At 40.2% G+C, this 20,731-nt stretch overlaps 1 protein-coding gene across 3 annotated transcripts in view; it reads left to right on the top strand.

Moving 5' to 3' along the window:
- Positions 1 to 20,731, top strand: part of LOC135502396 (dopamine D2-like receptor) — a 207,885-nt gene that overhangs the window by 126,052 nt on the left and 61,102 nt on the right. For all 3 annotated transcript variants that reach the window (XM_064795200.1, XM_064795202.1, XM_064795201.1), the window contains one exon: positions 1,236 to 1,272. The gene's annotated coding sequence lies outside the window, so the exon portion shown is untranslated. The remainder of the gene's footprint in view (positions 1 to 1,235; positions 1,273 to 20,731) is intronic.

The following is a 20,731-nucleotide window of genomic DNA, read 5'->3' on the forward strand; positions in this document are numbered from 1 at the left end:
GGCTTTACGGCCTACTAATGCCTATAGTCCTTAGTCGGCTGATTCATACATAATACATATGTCAATATTATGTAAGATCATCTTGACCCTCATCAATGTAATGACATTGCTAAGCTTCCAGAGAACGCACGTTAGTATTGGCGGAGGCTACGGATTGAGGCAATTCCGCTGGAAGTTCAGTATGTGTAAGATGGGCCTTTCTAGTGCCTCTCTCAACCGGCTAAATAGCTTTCAAACAGTGTATTTGACTCGGAATAAGGAATCAGCCTATATTGACTTCACCATGTAAACAGTATTTTTACAATAACAGTCTCCGCAAGCGTGCACTGTAGTATATTTGGTATTTATTACCATCGTTTACCCACGGTTATTTGGTTCTTTCAATGTATGTTATTTCAGCTTTGGTTTGATATCATTAATGTCCATGAGTCTGTTGGCTAAGCCTTTAATACTATAGATATTAGTAATTTAGTGGCTTTAATTTCTGTGGACAGTAGCTTACACTCCTTTTGTAATCTTACAATCACAGCTGGAACGACATTGGACTCGTACCATGTGTTTCCCATGCTTGCTTAAGGGGCAGATGCAAAAAAAGATCCATTAATCCATGGATAGTAAATAGTATACATCAACCGAATGACGCGATGTTTTGTATATTGTTGATTCTATCAAACCAGTTTGCAGTGTTGCATGCATTGTACGCATGGCTATGGCCTCGCCTTCGCGCCGCGGTCTCAGTTCTTCGATCGAGATATAATATATGGCGCGATCGAATTGCACGTGCGCGTCCAAGCGCCTCAGTTTCAGACATTAATTTAAGCTCCGACCGCCCGCACTTGACTTCATTGCAGAGGCCCTTCAGTGTCATGTTCAAATCCTTAATTACAACATGAGCGTCCGATTAGATGTTAAAACACAGCTTGATGAATGAGAGTTGTGATGTATGCAGGGTTTAAAAAAGCTGGTGTCGAGACTGCAGGGCCGTGTTGTTCAAAACCACGTTAGCTTTAACGGAGACGTTAACATGGTTAAGTCTTAACGTGAACATTTCAGTGGGTTTAACTGAAGGAGACAACGTCCTTGAGGACATTTAACGTAACCGTTAGGGATGACGTGACTTTTGAGTTTTTGAACAACCGGGCCCTTGAGCTTGGTTCAGGGGTAACATCATCTCCCAATTGCCTCATAACCATGTTCTCATTCCCTTAACGTGTTATTTCCTTTTCTTATTCTAGGTGTTATATACGGAAGATCGTGATAAAGATACAAAAGGTAAACCAAGGCACTTTTATTTCAGTTGTTCAGAAACATCTTAGACCAGCAATTACTAACAATGTTTATACCCACAACTTTGCATCAATAAGCAGAATTAAATTTCCTCGGGTTGTCATCTATATTATAAATGTGTAAACATTTTCAATTGAAATATAAACACTGCCACTTAGTCCCTGGAACAAAGTATCTATGCTTGCTAAATCCGATATCAGGCAGTTTTATGATACCAGTAGAGTAAAATTGTTGTCGATTTTACTAAAATGGCGAATGGTGTGAAACTGGAGTGTTTTTTTTGATTCCGTGATTGTCACTGTTTTTATCATCGATTTACAAAATTATGCTAAGTGCTATGCTTTTTCTTATAAGTTTTCCATTTTCACTTAAAGGAGTAGGCGGTTAATTAATGGCAGTATTACCATGCTTTCAGCTGTTTAGTCGTCTTCCAACCTACAGTATTAATTTCGGGCCGAAATTTCCAAAGAATGTTGAAAAAAACTTATAAAAAGACAGATTTATCAGGTTTGCCAAATGTTTTCGCCGAGTGAGCCCTCGCGCAGCAGTCCTTTTCGTGCGAAATGATGAGTCTGGAATGCGCTGCACGAGGCCAAGGGGGCAACTTCATAACACGATTGAGTTATTCTAGACCACCCCGTTACTAAGACGGTGACACTGGCAATGTCGTTTAGCGTCTGGCGACACGAATGCATGACACACGAATTCATGACACATCAAACTTGACGCTAGTTGTACTATGTTGCTTGTATCTAGCAAGCAACAACGTAACTTCTGGACCCTGGATCCGCGCATGTAAAAGAAGTACAAAATGACGAGAGCTTATAACATCGATACAAACAGATTCATAGAGTTATTTCCGTTGTTATTTTTTTACTTTCGATGCAGAAACCGGAAACTTTAGCATGATGATACAACTTTTCCTCTCGTTTTCATCGTCATGAGATTTTAACTTCCTTCCCATCTATAGCCAGTTACTTAGCAACGACAAACACTGAAACAATGACAACGTCAGCGTCAGCGTTTGATTATAACTGGTGGTTGATGCTCTTTTTTTTAGTTTGCTATTAACAAACTGTTGCTACTGATTTAACAGACATAATATTATGCCTATCAAATTTTCGTACGGAGACTGAACGAACGATGCCATAAACACTAAGCATATATGCAACGGTACCACGAGGTTCCAATGAATTTTGTTCATTATTCACGGGTTGCTAATTCGAAACGACTGTTAATGGTAGAGTCAATATCGTTAATGAGTTTGTTATTTGAGAAATGTCCTCTTAGGTTTATGTTTGCAAAATGCTAATTGAAATATTGTTAAACCGAAAAGTCACTCTTCGTAATGCATGGGGCCAGATTTAGCACACATATACAACGATCAACGTTAGTTCGTGTGAGTATTTCGCGTAATGCATGGGGCCAGATTTAGCACACATATACAACGATCAACGTTAGTTCGTGTGAGCATTTCGCGTAATGCATGGGGCCAGATTTAGCACACATATACAACGATCAACGTTAGTTTGTGTGAGTATTTCGCGAATTTATCGAGATTTCATTTTCAACGTCTGAAGTTAACAAATAATGTTACTGACAGCTCTTTGTTTCCGAAAAATCTGCTTAATACTTGAGAGACTCTCAAAAACCAATGTTCAGCTTGTTACCAAGAGAGAATGACCGTTGTTTATTATAACAGGTTAAAGCATTTAAACGCAACGAACAAGAACTGAATGAGTATTAAGTAAATATATACTGAACGTTTCGGGGCAATGCCTTTATACTGAGGTGGTTTTCTTAAGCGCTGAATATTTGGAAGTTCACGTAGGGGAATGTCGGCTGAAGAACGTTGTTCCATGAATATATTGGCTTTTGCTCATAACGAGAAGGACAAATGAGAGTGGCTTCTGTATTGTGTTATCGTGGTGATCTGTTGTATTCAAATGTCAACGCTTTTGAAAAGGCCTCCACTTTTAAAAAGCTACCAACAGCGCTTTACATTTTTTTTATATTTGAGGGTCCACGGTATATCAAGCATGGTACTTTCCCGATGCTGATATACGAAATACACTCAATCATGTGAGCATTTTTTTTCCATTGATTATCATTCGAATAAGTTACCTTCGCCCAACCATAACCTTTCAGACCCAAGTTGTCATCACCAAAGAATAGTTGAGGATGGCACTTGGAGTTGAGGAATGCACCAGATCGAATGAACACGTACCTGTACTTATAGCATACAAGAATATGCTATTATGATATATTCTTGCTCCATCTCCATCGCGTTCTATTAAGCAAATGATACCTAATACAGGGTATCATTTTCTTCTTTCCGAGTTCAGACTCTGGGTTTACTGCTTTGTCTATATACGATTGTTCAAACTCGATGTGCACTTCACTGAAATGTTTGGTCCTTAAAATACAAAGAGTAGCTTTTCCTCGTAAAATGTCATAGCTGGTATTCTGTAAAAAAAATGAATAGCTTTGATCAAGCAAAAGAATATTGAGAAAAGCAGAACTTTTGATAAAAAAGGAGTGGGCACAATTGATAATAATGTGGGTTTTTTTCTATTGAGTGTCCTTATGTAGGCTTGAGTATTAGTCCAGTCAAAATAAGGTTTGACCTCACACTAATTGCAAGAGAAACGAAACCAGTTTTATTCAGTAGTTTAATGCCTATATAAAAACATATCAAAAATCCCCAAAAAAATATTTAGTGGAACAGTGTTATTTTTAGGTCATCACGTTTTGCATGGTCAGGGGCCAGGCGCCCTATAGAGAACAACCAGATTTGGTATCTTATCAATTTTCTCTAAGCTGAACAGTTGCATGTGTACCTTTTTATGAAAGTCCTTCCCATTGGAAGTTGTTTTTACATGGTATCCATGCTTCTTGTGGTCAAACTAGGGGGTCCCCTACCCCAGGGCCACCAATTTCACGCGGTTTTGGTCTTAAGTGGACGTAGCATGTATTGGCATAGTTGCAGACAGGTTAAGGGTTTCTAGTGTTTGGTAATGAGGCGGCCAATTATGGGAAATCATCCTGTAGCATGATTCAATATAACAGTTAAGTAGGATCTTAATTCATTGCACAACATAATGCGTGCATCAAAGGTCATCTTTGCCTGGTGTGTCTTCACCCATGTTCGCACAGATCCCTCTGCATTGCCCACAGGCTGGATTGCAAGGCAGGTGAAGTTGTCGACATCCACAATGTTTAGTTTCACAACCCGATTTGCAGTTGCATCGCACAACCTTTTGTAGTTCTTTGGGGGCATAGTCCAAGTCGGAAGCAACCGGAACCAGAGCACCTCCGTGTGCCTTCCATCCCCATTCCTCTGCGTTGAGGTCGCAGCCCTTCCAAGCCTGTATTTGATGGTATACTCTCAAGGAATGGTACTTTGCAGCTGCTTGAGTTGGGGGTAGTGACTTGGGGTGAATGACTTGTTTCCGTGTTGCCAACAGTTCAATATATTTCAGATGCCGCAGCTTGTCCAGGTTGTCATCTGGCTTTGCCTTGTACACGCACAACAGAGCCTTTTCGCCTGCGGCAATGATGTCCTTTTTTGTAGCTCCATCTTTGTTAAACGTTTTGGCTGCCTTGAGAAAATTCTTGTTTTTTGCACACAAAGACAATGCGGTAGATTTACCATGTCCAAACAGCCTTGATGTTGTATCACAACCTAGAATTGCATGCAAGAACAGAATGTTCTGTGAAACATCATCGCCAAGGGCCCGCTGTGTCCTTTGAATATCAAGATAGCGGGCGGAAGAACCAGATTTTGGTGGAGCCATTAAGTAGACTTTCTTGTGTGACCCCGTCGTGTACTTTATCAACAGCACAAGCAGATCAGTGTCACTGCCAACCAGTACAGTCTCACTCTTTCTGGCCACCTCAAGCGCAGTTTTGACTATCATTAGATCAGCGTCCCCTCTGGCATGAATGACTTCACAACCAGCCATTTCCATGTGTTTTCCGAGAAGATGGATGAAGCGTTGTTTATTCTCCTTGTTTGCCAAAAAGTCGTCCTTCTTCATGTTTAGAGGCATGTTCTCATTGAACTGGACATCTACAGTGTGTTTGGAACCTTTGCGTCTTGTGTGCGTCCCATCCTTGGTGGTTGGCCCACTTTGGTAACCATCAAACACGACGACTGGTTTCCCGTACTGCTTCACAACATGAGCAATGTAGCTATGGCAGATAGCTTTGTAAGTGTTTCCAATTTCCCAGGGGACCTTGTGCAGGAGAGCACCTCCATCAAGTACATACTTGACTTTACCTGATTCAATCGTTTTCTGCTGTTCATCACTGATATCTCCGGCAAGGTCTCGTATGGCATTGGCAAGGCCAGGCTTATTTGCTTCGAGGAGGACATTTCTCTTTTCGAACAGAGCTGGCGGGTAAGCGCATAGTTCATATTGAAATGCCTCCTGAAGACTTTCCTTCTGTGTACCGACCATCACAAGCCTCTGAAAGAGTAGGAGAGGGTCAATGCTCAAATCTTCACCATCTATGGAAATTTTACACTTTGAATCCATTGTTACTGCCTGGTCTTTCTTCTTGAAAGTGTACTTCAGAACCTGTTTCCCTACCATTCCCTCAAGAACTTTGCCACCAACATCCTTCGATTCCTCCACATTCACGTTTTCAGCTGCTGAAACTCCATTGACAATGTTTACGAGGTTTTGGGATGGTCCAAAGGGTGCCTTGTCCTCAATGAATGCAACTAGCTTATTGACATCATCTGCATCACGTTTTTTGCGCGCCAACGAGAGGTCTTTATGCTGCTCACTTGTGCTGTATGCAACCGATGTAAGGTTCTGCAGAGCCTGATTTACTTCAGCACAAACCGGACTTGATAAGGCCCAAACGATCCTCTGTGTTTCGGTCATTCCCCTTCCTCTTGTCAGTCCTCCGGTGGTCTTTAAACTTCGCATAAGAACTTGTTCAATCACCAAATCCGGGGAAAGCCCTGCCCAATATCGATCTGATCTTCTGACGGCATGAAGTCCACGTAAGAAATGATCATACACAACAGAATTTGTACTTTGCAGATTGCACATCTTTTGCAAATATATATGGACAGATTTGGTGTACAAACTGTGGCCTGCAGCGGCAAGGAATGGGAGCATGTCATGCATAGCCTCTAAGTGCAGAGGCCAGTTGCTCGTTCTCTCAGAAGTGATGAACTTTCTAACAATGAAAATCATCTTCATGTACATGAACCATAACTGGCTTGTCTTTCCGTCTGGGTGGTTCAGCTTATCGTCAATCAGGTCCTTGATGTACGACATAGTTGCAGACGACTCAATGTCTTCGGGAGAAATCTCACCCGCCACTAACTGGTCGAACATCTCAGCAAGATCCTTCAACACAGGATCAAGGAACTCGGAATCCATTGGGACCGCACTGGATTGCTTTGAGTCAGACGGATTATCAATACAGTGAGTTGCACAGTCGTCCTCGTCAGCATCCTCGTAACTCCCATCATCAACATCATCTTCGTGTTCTGCATCAGAGCTCTCTCCGTCCATGACATCTAATTGTTCACTAGGCTTGGGTGTAATACCAAGCAATTCAAACAACAGTATTTTGCTCAGAGCCGTATCAAGAAGGAAGTGCGCCCTTAGAGCTCTGGAGACAGCCTTTCCACTCATGATGTGGGTGACAGTGTTGGCCGTATAGACCCTCTCCAGCATTTCTCGCAGACCTGCACCCTGCATTAGGTGACCAACAGACCCCAGGAAGCTCATCAAAGTATGGAAGCCACCAAGCCGGAGCACAATGGCTTTGAGATGACTGTTATCAGGTTCATTTTCAATGATTGTGGTTGCTTTGAACCAGAGAGGTTGATCAAATGTTATGACCGGCTCAACACCATATTTGTGACTGTGCTCAAATACAAAGTGTAAGGTTGAGTTTATGCACGTCAGATCAGATGGGTTCAAGTCAATCATGGGGAGGAGCATCACTGATGCTGGACCTGGGTGTTCGCCCTTTGTAATCAACTGCATGAAACCAGACCAATTTGGTCTCTGAGGCCTAACAGCAAATGCCAACTCCCAAAGAAGGTCAACATTTGGAGAGTGTTCCCCATAACGTGGTAACTCGAGTCTTTCATAGTTCAGATTCTTCATTCCATCCTTCGATGATGAGTAATATCTGAGATTTATCCGACCAATTTTGGATATCTCATCAGCTGATATAGACACGCGTTTTATGACACTTGCTGAATTCAGCTTCGGCGTGATGTCTGCAACTATGCCCATACCGTGAAAAGTGCCACTGCCATCCAAGGTTCGGACATTGTGGTCAACATTGTCTGCAGCATATTGCATGAAGTGATCTGGAGTAAACCCCCGTACATCTACATCTACTCCCTGCTGTACAGCTGCACAGCGATTATAACTTGCAACCTCTGAATATGAAACAGCAAAACCATGCTTATACAATGAATCATTCAGGAACTTTGATGCAAAGTGGGAGTGCATTTGAACTCCAAGACCTAGTTGCAATGGGGCAATCAAAACTCTTGGTCGAGTAGCTTGCATGACTGCCTGACCAATGGATGCTACCTTTAGCCCCTTTTCTTTTCCTACAAACAGACGGTCAAGCAATGTTAACAGAGACTGAGGCAAGAAAGCAGTGGAATCTTCCACTGTAGACATTTCTAGGGATGTTGGATAAATGCCTCTCAATTGCTCTACACTTTTGATGTCTGTCTTTATCAGCTTGGCTGCTGCCTCAATAAGCCTAAGTTTTTCGCCCTCACTATTGGCTGCCTTAGCCTGATGGAAATATTCATCTAGAATGGAGGCAGCCTTTTGTCTGAATGTAACAACATTTTTCTTCCCATTTATTTCAGTGATAATGATTTTATCGCCAAAATGTTCATGGAGTTTGTCTTTCATATGAGTCAGTCCATAGGCCTCGCAGTCAGGATCATTCAGAATGTCAGTCATTTCAGTAATGAGATCATACACGGTCGTTTGTTCTTCATCGTGATCCTGTAGATCTTCTACAACCCTAAGAAAGGCTTCCTGTCTACGAACATCCTTTGGTCGTCCAGCTTTGAATCTCTTTGCCTCGCTACTATCTTCCAAAAAACGAACTGGGATCTGTTTGCCGGTGCGAAAGTTGCTATCGCAGGAAAGATGATAAACAATATCACCTGCGTGCAAATCACTCAATATAGCTTCTATTCTGGCCCTCACACTGTCAGCCCATGAATCACGTCGCGACATACACAATTCCAGTATTGTGTCCTTAATACCAAGAGTCCGAATTGGTATGAGGACAAATTCTTTTTTTTTCCCACCATACTTGTCACCCGTTCCACAGAAGTAGCATTGTTCCTGGGGAAGAAAACTGTCTTCAGCCGACCGTAAACTTTGTCGCCGTTCTTCTGATGGGGACACATCCCCTTTACGTTTTTTCCGCTTTGCATCTCGGAGGAAATCCCTTCTGCAGTCTGTATGGACCCTTTGGCCTGGCTTAACATCAACGGTTATACCTGAGAGCAGACAGGCTTTCTTGATTCCGTCACAACCCAGCTGTGTTAAAGTTGCGACAGAGTCATTCTCCTTCGGTACCTTTTCGCAGAAGCCACAAGTATCCATGACTGTTGCTACAAGAAAAGGATAAGTGGGTTCAGAGCCGCAATTAAAATCACTGCATATCAGTCACACTCTGTCTGATTAAACAGGGTTGTGTAATTATTATTTAGGAAAAACCAAACAATGCCTGGCCATTGAGGACAGCATTTTACATGTGTGTATTAAAATTAATGACCGCTCCCTTTCTCATGAGCAGCTAAAACAAAAAAACATGCACCTTACATAACTTTTAAAGACCTCTAGTAGGGCCTACTTTTAAGCATTCAGTTCTGCTTCCATTCACTTAAATCTATGACTTACCTAGTTCAATCACACACCGTTCATTTCGCAAAAAGTCTATCACCTGGCCAGGTGATTGTATTGTTTATACACTGCTGCTGAGAACAAACACAAAAAAACTATTGATTAGATCAAGTGCTGCCATCTATTGAATTCTCCTGCAGGGAGTATTCATTGTTTTAGCCTGTGGAGTCCTACCAATTTGATTTCAGTGGTGTAGAATAGGTTTTGTTCTTTCTAATGGACGAGGATGTTAGTCGCGGGGTCCAAAATAAACGATGCGGGGGGGGGGGGTACCCCTAGTTAGGGCAGAAAGATGGGTTCTAGGTAGCTCCTGATGAGTTTATTTGAAAGATCAGCATAAAAAACATATAGTTGGACACCAAGTTGAATGGTGTAATATAAAATATCAACCTGAAATCTGTCTTTTTTGATTTCTCATCTGCAAATTTCAAGTTCTGATAGCCACATATTCACGCTAAGAATTCACCATGTTCCACTACAAGGATTTTTTGGGATTTTTAATATGTGATACAGTAGACCCTAAGGAACAAAATACGGGTGGTTTCGTTTCTCTTGCAATTAGTGTGAGGTTCGACCCATATTTGGCTTAGATTGACTGGACTATATGTCTTACGCTTGTTTTGCTATTGCTCTCGGGCGTACTAGGTTTGTAGGCGTATGGCGTTATTATCCTGATATGCCTTCATCTTAATGCCAAACGCAGCATTCAAAATAAAAACTTTTCTGTATCTGCGCTTATGTGGTCACGTGAGAATAGCCACGGTGATGATAATAATCTCAAATCAGCCACGTTGCAGAACCTCTTCACCGTAGCCAGTAGCAAGGAACGGACAGAGCATTCCATAATAGTGCTCCTTAGCACCATAGAAAAACAGTTTGCGCAGCGAATGATATATTTTTTTATCAGAAAGATAGCTTGCCACAGAGAAAAATAGAAGAAGATGTCACCCAATTACGCGAGAATGGGATCGCCGCTTTTTCCTACCTTGTCTGGTGACCACGTACAATACATTGGCGGGTGGGCATAATACTGACATTTCTCAGTAGCACTCAGAGGAAGTGACGGTTTTTCAGATGACAATTTCCTCTACTATCTGCCCAATTACCTACTGAAATATGCGGACGTAATAGTCTTGTTATGGGAGGGTTTTGGAGTTTAAAAAGAATTTCAGCGTTTTTCAGAGAAATTAAAATGCACTACGTGAGATATTTCAGCCAATCCATTGGTCTGCCAAATACCCATCCACCAGCAACGTGCCAGTTAGCGACATTCGTCCAGCCGATCAGTTGTCCCGAACATATCCGAGCATAAAATAAGACACGCTATAGTTGCCGAATGGCCTGGGATTATCGCAAAAACGCTTTCTTTAAGGAATATTTTATCCTGACCCTGTCACCTAATTGACGTAATTGGTTGAACTTCGGTACTATAGACAGTTGCGAAATGGGAACTGAAGTTGAAAGTTCAGCCAATTCTCACAAGTCTGCTTGGGTCGTTCCGGCATGTCGAGTGAAATGAATTAATAAGAATAAAATACCTCATCCTCATTACCGGATGACTTCTACTTTGTACAGAAGATGAATGGCTAAAGGAAACATGCAGTCGCCCTAACTAAAAAGTGAAGAGAGTATTGCCGAGGTAATTATTTAAAAAATCCTTTAAACACAATTTTCATCCAGAGGGTTTGTTTCCTTAATGGTATTAGATCATCACACATGTGATGGTCGCATGGCATTTCTTTTTCCTCTATTGATACCCCTTTACGTAAAGGGCAATACTCTCAACATTTCGTGCCTAATAAGGGCCTGGAACGCCCCGACCCGGTCCAAAACGTGGGTTGGTATATCCCAAGTGTGTGAACACTTGATAAAATGTCTTTCATGTTCTCATGAAACCATGATTGCAAATTGAGGAATGGCATAATCGACTGTTGGTTAACTGTTGGTGTTGGTGTGGTAAATGCTGTTAGATGATTATTTTTAAACATGATGTTGCGTTCATTATTTAGTCATTAGAATACAGTTGTGATTGCAAAAAAGTGTGTCATTTATTCTTTCTGGTGAACAATGTGTCACACAGTTTGTTTCACTCTTGAAAGGTCGATCAGTGAATTTTCCGACAAAAAAGATGTATACACTTTAAGCTGTTATCGAACATTAAAACGTGCCGTTAATTTTACAGGTGACTAACTTTCGATGAATTGCAGTGAAAACCGCTTTGAAAGTATATGATTACGTTTGTGAACTATGATTTAAAAATCACCAACTTAGCATGCACAGTTTTTTTCCCTGCTGGTAATGAAATCACGTTCAAAATAATCCATCTAAGTCCACTATTCATCGCCCGTGATTGCAAAAAAATCGGCTTAGAAATAAGGTAAAAATTAAATCACGTACTGAAAAAATAATCACAATTTGTTAGGATGGAACAGTAGACATAATAAAACTGACATACATGTAGGCGATCATTTTTTTAAATTAGAAGAGAATCTTCTTACGACTGAAATGCTTTTTGTTTGCTCATTGACGAAGTGGTGCACGGTGACTGCCATTATTCATGTCATTTGAATATAAACTTTAACTAACTAGCAATTTTAACAAGTTTTAAAGTTGATATGATGATAATAATAACCATGATTAAAAGCTACATGTACACTCAGTGAAAAACGCAGGAATGACAGTTCATATATGGAGTGTGGTGTCATCAACCTCTAATGCTGACGTCATACTTATATTTCCGTTCGAGTGCTATAATTATGTGTCATTCGTTCAGCCCTGACAGATCTTTCTTTGACGAGGAAATTATGAATATATCTTCCTTCAATAAAGACTCCCCCCGTTTTCCTTCTTCGTTCGTTTTAAAATGACAATGGCGGAAGAAAACAGGATACAAGGGGGACGTACGTAGTTGGTGTGAGGTGATAGGGGGCATCCTTGACCAACATGCCATACCAGTCACTACAATAAACAACTCAGAATTTTAGTTCCAGCCTCACCCGAAATCCACCCCATTTTTCATATTTGTAGCAACTGGTATGGCATGTATAGGAGAAATACTATTGGCGATTTCGTGTAACTTTATCTTGCCTATACAAGTCCTGCCTTTCTTGGCTGCTGCTTTTAGTCTCCATTTATTGTTCAGCTATTTTTTTCAATAAACCCGTCCGGACTGATTCCAATATGTTTTAATCCGGTGTGGTCAAATACAATTTTAGCAACAGTACAAAGTTTTTAGTAAAAAACAATATTTCTTGCAACTAGGAAATACATGGTAACACATTCCTATGCAGATGGCAGGAAAACGCATCTATGGGCATCGCCAGCGCAAACCGTCCCTTTTTCACAAAGGTTGCACCCCCTCCTTCCTATTATCCTCGATCCGCGCCTCGAGTGTGAATTTTATGTAATTTTTATTGTAAAATAGTGATTTCGTCGATGTGTGCCCCTATTTTCGGATAGAGAGATACATGCAGGGATTGAGCAGCTCGCTGTGGACGATTTTCTTGGACTTTCGGCGTTACACTTCAGACAGGTCTCTTTGTCGAACTTACCTTACTCCACCCTCTTTACATATGAGTACCGGTCTGAAGAGAACAAGTAGTAACACTGATCGAGCAATTTATTTGAGTTCTACCGAATGGTTTTAGGGTAGACCGGGGTTAAAGTCCGGGGATAACATCCAGCTGCGATGGCTGATATCAGTCTTTAAATAAACATTTCTGACGTGAGAGAAAAAGTGTGTTATACGACCCTGCTCACTCGGAGCAAGATAACATGTTTCATAACACATTTGCCCATCGTTCTAAAAAAACCGCTTTGTTGTCACAAAGTCTCAATAGAACCAAGGCCGAGTTGGTAGAAATGGCTGAAACCTGAAACAAGAATTATTTGTAAGATGCTTGTGAGGAAGAAGAGTATTGGATAAGCATCTAGACTTGGAAAAGAAACTCAGAGCTCCTAACTTATGTAGTGATACCCTTACCCGGTCACTGTACGTCATTCGCAAATGTCAAAGACTGAAGTCTATAAAAGGGCAAAAGATAAGGTTTTCTGCGTGTCGATTTGATTTGCATTGTCACTGAGCTTCTTGATATGAGTGAATAAATAGCAGATTAGCTTTCTTAACCATGCCGTGGCACCAGCATCCTCTATCTGATTTAGGTATTGTCTCACGTCTCCGTGAAATAAAAAGTGGAAAAGCTCGTTTTTGCACAACGGTGTACCGGATGTTTATAACAGGCACGTGAGGGTGTCAGAATCAGGAGATTATCATAGATCGATGATTCCAGTCAACCTACTGTAAACTCGCATAAACTTAGACATAAAAACAGTTATAAGAGTAAGGTTTTTTTAGGCTGAATATCTTAATGATTAATGATGGGTTGATCGATCGTTGTGATCCTGGTATCTTCATGCAGCTGTGTCTTATTCCACGAATCATGGAGCAGTGGATTCAAAAATGGCAGTATGTGTTGGCAGTCATATCAATGACGTAGTTATACGTGACTGCCGGGAGTCCAGCTCGTTTTGCGAAATATTAATTGATGCTGCAGCTACAATGTAATGTCAAAATAAATGTATTATTTATTTGCCGTCGCTCACATACCGCTAGGTCGGTATTAATGTATTGAGCAAAAGGAAGGGGACGTGTATGGAGAAGGAAGTAGTTTACATTATTTCACATGAAAATTAAATACAAATTCGTTTTAAACTTAGAAAATTGCACCGTAATTGACTCATACTGCTTGATCGGTATGAATGTATTGAGCAAAAGGAAGGGAACGTGTATGGAGTATGTAGTAGTTTACATTATTTCACATAAAACATTAATACGTTAAAAACTGAGCACATTGCGCCTTAATTATGACTCCAGCTCCTCCCTCTGGGAGCTGGAGTCAGTATTGTTTTCGCTCAGGTTTCTCGTCCAATCACGTGACCTCTCCAACACTCGATAATGCACTCTTTTCGTCCACGTTTTAGGCCAATCTTCGGCATGAACATGAAATCTAATAAGCGCAGGACTTAAATCAGATGTTTCTCTCGCCTTGAAAACATTCCTGGGTAAAATCAATTGAGATTAGCCGAGTTAATCTACTTTTTCCGTGCTTAAAATCTCTGCCGCTGAATTCTATAAATAGAAACTATTAACATCGTGGCAGTGTGGTTCCCATTGTGCGCCCTCCCACTTCACACCATGTCAGGAAGTTTTACGGAGCGGGAGGGCGTGCGGTAAGAAGAATGGCCAAAATGACGTCACGTTTTCCTGGCAATGCCTCTTGCCAGACCAGTAAAGCATTGGGAAAGCATCTTTAATTCAGACAACGTTAGAACTAGAAAAACGAATAGGTTAATTTGCAAAAGTAAAAGCAGATTTCACCACTAACCAGTCAAATCGGAATACGACGGCGCAAAATGTTCACGCTTTCCTCCTGCTGAAAAAACCTTGTTCCCGCAGTCCTATTTTAATTTATGCCCAGGAATATGATATGATCTGTTTTCACTTGTTTGTAATTAAATGGTATTCATATAATGATATCAATAGTAGTGTTCCTTCAACCACCAGCAAGAGTACACGATACAAAGCCACTCAACACTTCTTCTCCATGAACAGATCCCATCGTTCAAATAGTCTTCTCTCCCCAGGTGCCTCACGAACCTTCAGATTCCCATACTCAAGACCAACTCTTACGATATCGCCCTAAAAACAACCCTGGAGTCATGAATTCACAGGTGCTCCTGTGAAATCTCAGTTCTAGTTGCCTTATAGTGTTGATGATAGTCAAACAGTTGATTACCAATCATTTTTTAAATATTTATTTGTGCTTCTAAATTGTTGCCTTCTTGCTTTATTATTCATGTTCCTGTACGTCTCGTTTATTTCAGGTAAGCTATTGATAAAAAGTTCAGTTTGCTATGAGGCAGGGTGGGTAGTTACATGTACCTTCAATTTTCATTATGGAGACTGAATTTTTTTTTCTTTTGCATCTTTCCTAGCAGGAGAAGGGTTCATGCTCGGTTTCAGATGCGTAGGATATAATTGGTTGTATGAAAGTCACGTCCTTATGATTCTTAATGAGGTATTATTTTTCTTTGAAATATAGCTCAGCATACATGTAAGAATGTGGCTGTAATAATTCAAAAGTTGGTATGATCGCACTGATATTTCGATATACATGATCTGAGATATTTGCTTAATTGAGTCGAATGGTCTGGGATTACTAAATGTATGCATTACATGTATGTTATAGGAAATTCGCTTGATTTTAGTTAGTTATAGAGAATCTGGAAAAGCAGGCTTATGTAAAGAGATTCTTATAAAATTCATATTTAAGAACTTATCCAGTTTCGTGTACATGTGCATGTACATTCATTAAACGACAAAGACAAAGAATCTCATACGTTCGAGGGAGGCTTAACCTGTATTGATATTACTCCGTACAAAGAACCCAAATCGAATCCTACTTATTCCTTCAAATCAAATGCTTCCAATTGATGAACTGAAACGTTGCAGAGTCAAAGGAAGAGAAAATTCACAGAAAACCAATTAATTTTGCATTCTTTTATTTTTGCTTTGGCTTTCTCCGCCTTGACAGTTTTGATTACCTTTTGATGCCGATTTCAAATTACCACCGGTAGAAGCTGCGGTCGTTGTTTTTCTTCTCCATGGGATGTGACGTTCTCACATTCGCTGCAACCTAAGGAGGATACTGTAACATTTCTGAATGTTATCGTTTCTGAATGTGAATGATTCCTCTTATTGTTTTGAATTTCTGATTGATAGATTTGACACGTTTTTCTCCTAAGATTATCATTAACAACATAGATTTCAAGAATCTATACTGTACCAAGGACTCTATCGCAATCGACAAATTAGAATCGCGCCGAAAGAATTTGACATTCTTCTTCTGACAAACTACCTTTTGAACTCTGACATTACCTAACTTAACAAGTTATGGCCTCAGATGGTTGCATAATTGCATCCCTTGATATCATATCTTTCAGTAATTGATGTAATTGAGCATGGCATGCTCTGCAAACCTTCTCCAGGGCATGCCTTGGGATGCCAAGAATAGACTTTTCGTGTAACCGAGAAAGAATATGACTCATTATTTTTTGTCATGTCTTCTGAGTATTACGGAGAAGGGGTTCAGACATTTTATGATTTTCTTGTGATACTATAATTTTTAGATGAGATGGGAATAACTACTTAGCTTACTGGGTAACTAAGTTTCAATGAATAATTATAATTGTGCCATTTACACCGACGAACCGATGGCGATAATACCGCTGATAATGGAATTTCTACTTTGTTTCTAAGTATCTCGACATTATACGTAGTGATCGCGCGTACCACCTTGATGCCGACAGATATAGACCAATTAAATTTGGCGGCAAAATCTTGGACAATTTGCTACAGGTTTGCGATGCACGTACAAAAACTGCTGTATTGCACTGCACTGCCCTCCACAGCACAAAATCACCGTGTCGTGTGAATAGAACATTAGTGTCGTCACCAATATTTGCCGTGTCTCACATTACGAAGTCAATACAGCTAACGTGATTGCGACTATCACGTACTGTTGACATCGCTCCAGCAAACCATTTTTCAGGAAGACGAGTTCTCTCTGTGGATTATTACTTTCGCTAATGAGTGACATTTGGTGCCAAGGTTGCATGTTCAATAGCGATCGATTTGTTTTTCTCATACCTAATTTGTCCATAAGTGGGTGTGTTAGAGTGCCACTAACATGCACCGGTTTCGTGCGCGGGTAGATGACCTTAAGAGCTGAACTGCATGCACAAAACCAGAGCACCCCATACGGCAATAGTAAGAAATTCAAACGACCGAAAGGCCCTTCTGAATACGGACTGAAACATGATAGACCTCCACTGCTTCGATGCGCTTGATTTCACAAACCAGCAAGCCGTGGGACGATGCGGACCTTCGCAGAGAATTCTGGAAGGAAAAACATAAAAAGGTCCTTTCATCGGGACTCGAACTCGAGACCTCTGGTTTTATTTACCAACACTCTTATCATCAAGGCCACTGGGCTACTTGAAATGCCTGTCGTTTTATACGCCTTTATAGAATGTGCAAACATTTGTGTGTAATCTTTGTTCAATATATTTGAGCGGCTTCCAGTGGGCAACTGCAGGAAGAAAGTCATTTTTTCTTTGCTGTTCTTTATGTTATTGTATGCGGAGTCTACGTTTTCTCTTAGCAATGTTCACATAAAATTGTGTCTTGGTGTCTTCTTCTATTACATGTACTTGACAAAATTTCTGGTTCATCTCTCAAAAATAAAGCATAATCACCATTGTCATATAAGATATATTTGCTGGCTGCAGTTCACAAGAAAATCCCCCTAGCTCATACGATCAGAGCGTTCATATTCTGACCCAGAGTTCCCGGGTTCGAATCGCTGGCGAAGATTTTTATTTTTTTCTCTTCCATTATTCTCCGGGACTGTCCACATCGTCTTGTGGCTTGCTGGTTGACAACTTCTAACTTTCTTTTGATGGATAATTTGACCTGTCGTACGACATGAAACCGTTACCCCAGTATAAAATGCGTGTCATCGATTTTCTGTTTGAGAGCGTTATCGGGTGAGTGCTGTGATAGTCTGGTCATGAATGTATCAAATTCTGCTAACGACTACAGACGATTTTTAAGTGTTGGTCTGCAGACATTATTTACGTAGTAGTGGGGTAATGGTGTGTCTTATTACGAATGGTCAATCTTTTTGGTCGTGACGAATGAATTATCTAAGAACTAAAATGCAACACCACTATTAGATATCGTGAATATTACTATCGTGAGTATAATGATCCTAGCAACATGTTCCCACTATATACTGTGATTTCTCTAGGTATTTACAATGTAAATATATGGTATTTGCACTTGTCAAAGACGAGTCTCCTTCTTATGAGTGTTGTCAATTATTTTTTACCACATCATTAGGTTACATTACTGGTACTCAGCATTGCATGCAAACATTTCAAGACGCCATTGAGATAACCAATGACGATTTCAGTCCTCGAGAGTATTTATGGAACTTGCTTGTATCGATGATACCAAAATAGTGATGAAAAACAGGTGGTACAAAACTGTCATGTAATCGTTATATTTCAGTCCATTTTTTTAACTAAAAACGGTTTTCAATTGATGAAATATGTTGATATGCGAACTGTCTATTTCTCTAAAGCATCGCAACAGATGCACCAGCAGAATAGGATACTTTTTCTTTCTTTACCAGATACGAAAAAATCTAAGATAAACTGAACGGCTTATCCCAAAGGGTAATCAGGGAAGCTTGGTAACACCGACCGCATCGAAACATGTTTAAGGGGGCCTTAGGCCTCAACCAGCAAGGGTAAATGTCAGCACTTCCTGCCTATTTATTTCGTCCAAAAAGGGTTCGTGTCTCACGCATCCTTTCCCTTAAGCACATTATCCTTAACAAGTTACATTACATATTTATAATTTTGCAATTTCAGAGCATTTTGTCATATCTCGTTTATGCTGGAAGCTTTCGATGGGTTTGATATCCCGCTGCAAAAACAGGTTAATTATGTGAATAAGGCCAATCTGCATTTACAAATGTATCCAGATTATATCTTCGTCTTTTGAACTCAAATGGATTTTGATTTGATTGCGTGCAGTGCTTGTATTTCGAGTGAAGGTAACCTTTTATAAGTTCAAAAACTTTTCCGCAATCTAGAGCACAGTGATAGAGATAATCAGTAAACTGAATAATATTTCAAATATCCCGATGCGGAAATGAAACATACCAATTACATTATGAAGTATATTTTCATCTTTAAGATTGTATACTGTCAACTGTACATGTACTCTCCTTTTCACATAAAAAGGCCAGCACAGTTTGGCATGAATACACTATGCCCTAGCATGCACTTCATTGGTCACACGTTCTGTACTCTGACATTGGTCGTTTCTTCGTCAATAAAGCCTGGAACTGCTAGGACTAGTTAATTGGTATAAGATGAATTTGATAGGCATTTAATGTAGATATTAGGGCCACCTGTAAAGGTAGAAATAAAGTAGTAGTATCGTGCTGTCCTTCGTGTTGTGACAGGGTTTAGAGAGGGACGCTTGTCTACCTAGAGCGAGGAGCGACTGACATCAAGTCCCCTCTCATCGAGATACTGGCCTATACGAGGACCTAACAACCCCACTTTCCAATGCCTTTTGGATCCCTGCTGACGTCACACAGGATCTCCCGCTTTCCACCGATGACAGACAGAATGCGCCAGGTGCAGTGAATCAATTAACTGCCGCATTTTGTCCGTTAGCGGCGGATTGTGGGCATTCATCTTTGACATGGACCACGATTGGGGATAAAACTCGCACTTGGCTAGGTTTCGGCGACAATGGTGCGAACCTAATGTTAGAGAAGATCTTCAAAAGAGAAGAAAAAGTGCTGATATTATATTGGGATTGAACGTGCTGAAGAAAACTGTGGATTCGTCCATAACACGAGCGGCCGTCAGATCAGAATGGAGTGAAGAAAAATAAAATATATTCTAACCTACTCAGAGAAGGGCTAGACTGAATAAAGAAGAGCAAAAACGGGAGAAAATTATTTTCTGAAATTCGAGTTGTTCATTAGAAGAGCAAAGTACATTATTCTCATCAGCAGAATTGAATCATTCATTTATACACAGACTACATTGTTCGAAAAGAGAGAATATTCTATTTCATGAGCATGGGCCTTTTGTTCAGAATTTGAAATTGCATGTGAGATTCTTTCAATTATGTATAAAATATATGTACACAATGTGTATAAATTTCAACAATGTTGTTGTCTAACTAGATGTAGTTTATAGGTAAATTTTCATCACGTTGACACGTCTGGTCGTTAGTGTTAATCTTTATATGACAATTGCTAATATAAAACAAAAAAACAGTTGAATAAATCGCGTATAAAGGTTTTTCCATGACACTTTCGTCATGGAACACACTTTCATCATACACCTGGTTAAATTAAGAGACTAAGGAATACATCTCTCGAATAAAAAAGGTGTGTCCGGTATCTCTATGCGAATGCGACTGTTTTAACGTAATATCCATTATAAACATTTTAATAGAGAAACCTTGTATAAGGTCATTGCATTGTCCGTGTGCCATTTTGACTGAAGTGTATAACCAATTGCAAATGAAGGTAATTTTCATCAGTCTTAGTTAGATTGGATCTTCAATAATGCCAAACCACCTGTTTAGACTTTTGATTGAATCTAAGTGTATGCAATGACACGAATTGTCTTCCAATACCTGTATTATTGCAGTATTTAAGAATTAAGAATCATATAGGAATCTCATGCCACCAGGAAACTCGACTTGGGAATAGCTCATTCTCATAAGGGGCAGTCAGGCGATTTTGGATGCTCCGTTCTAGAGGCTTCTGGGATGAAGGGGCGGTCCGAATCTTTCAAAATATTTTCTTTCATGTATCATCCGGATAGGCTTGAAATCGCAAAGATTACATGAAACCTTGAGGGAG

This window comes from Lineus longissimus, chromosome 18, assembly GCF_910592395.1.
Source record: "Lineus longissimus chromosome 18, tnLinLong1.2, whole genome shotgun sequence".
Lineage (NCBI taxonomy): Eukaryota > Metazoa > Nemertea > Pilidiophora > Heteronemertea > Lineidae > Lineus > Lineus longissimus.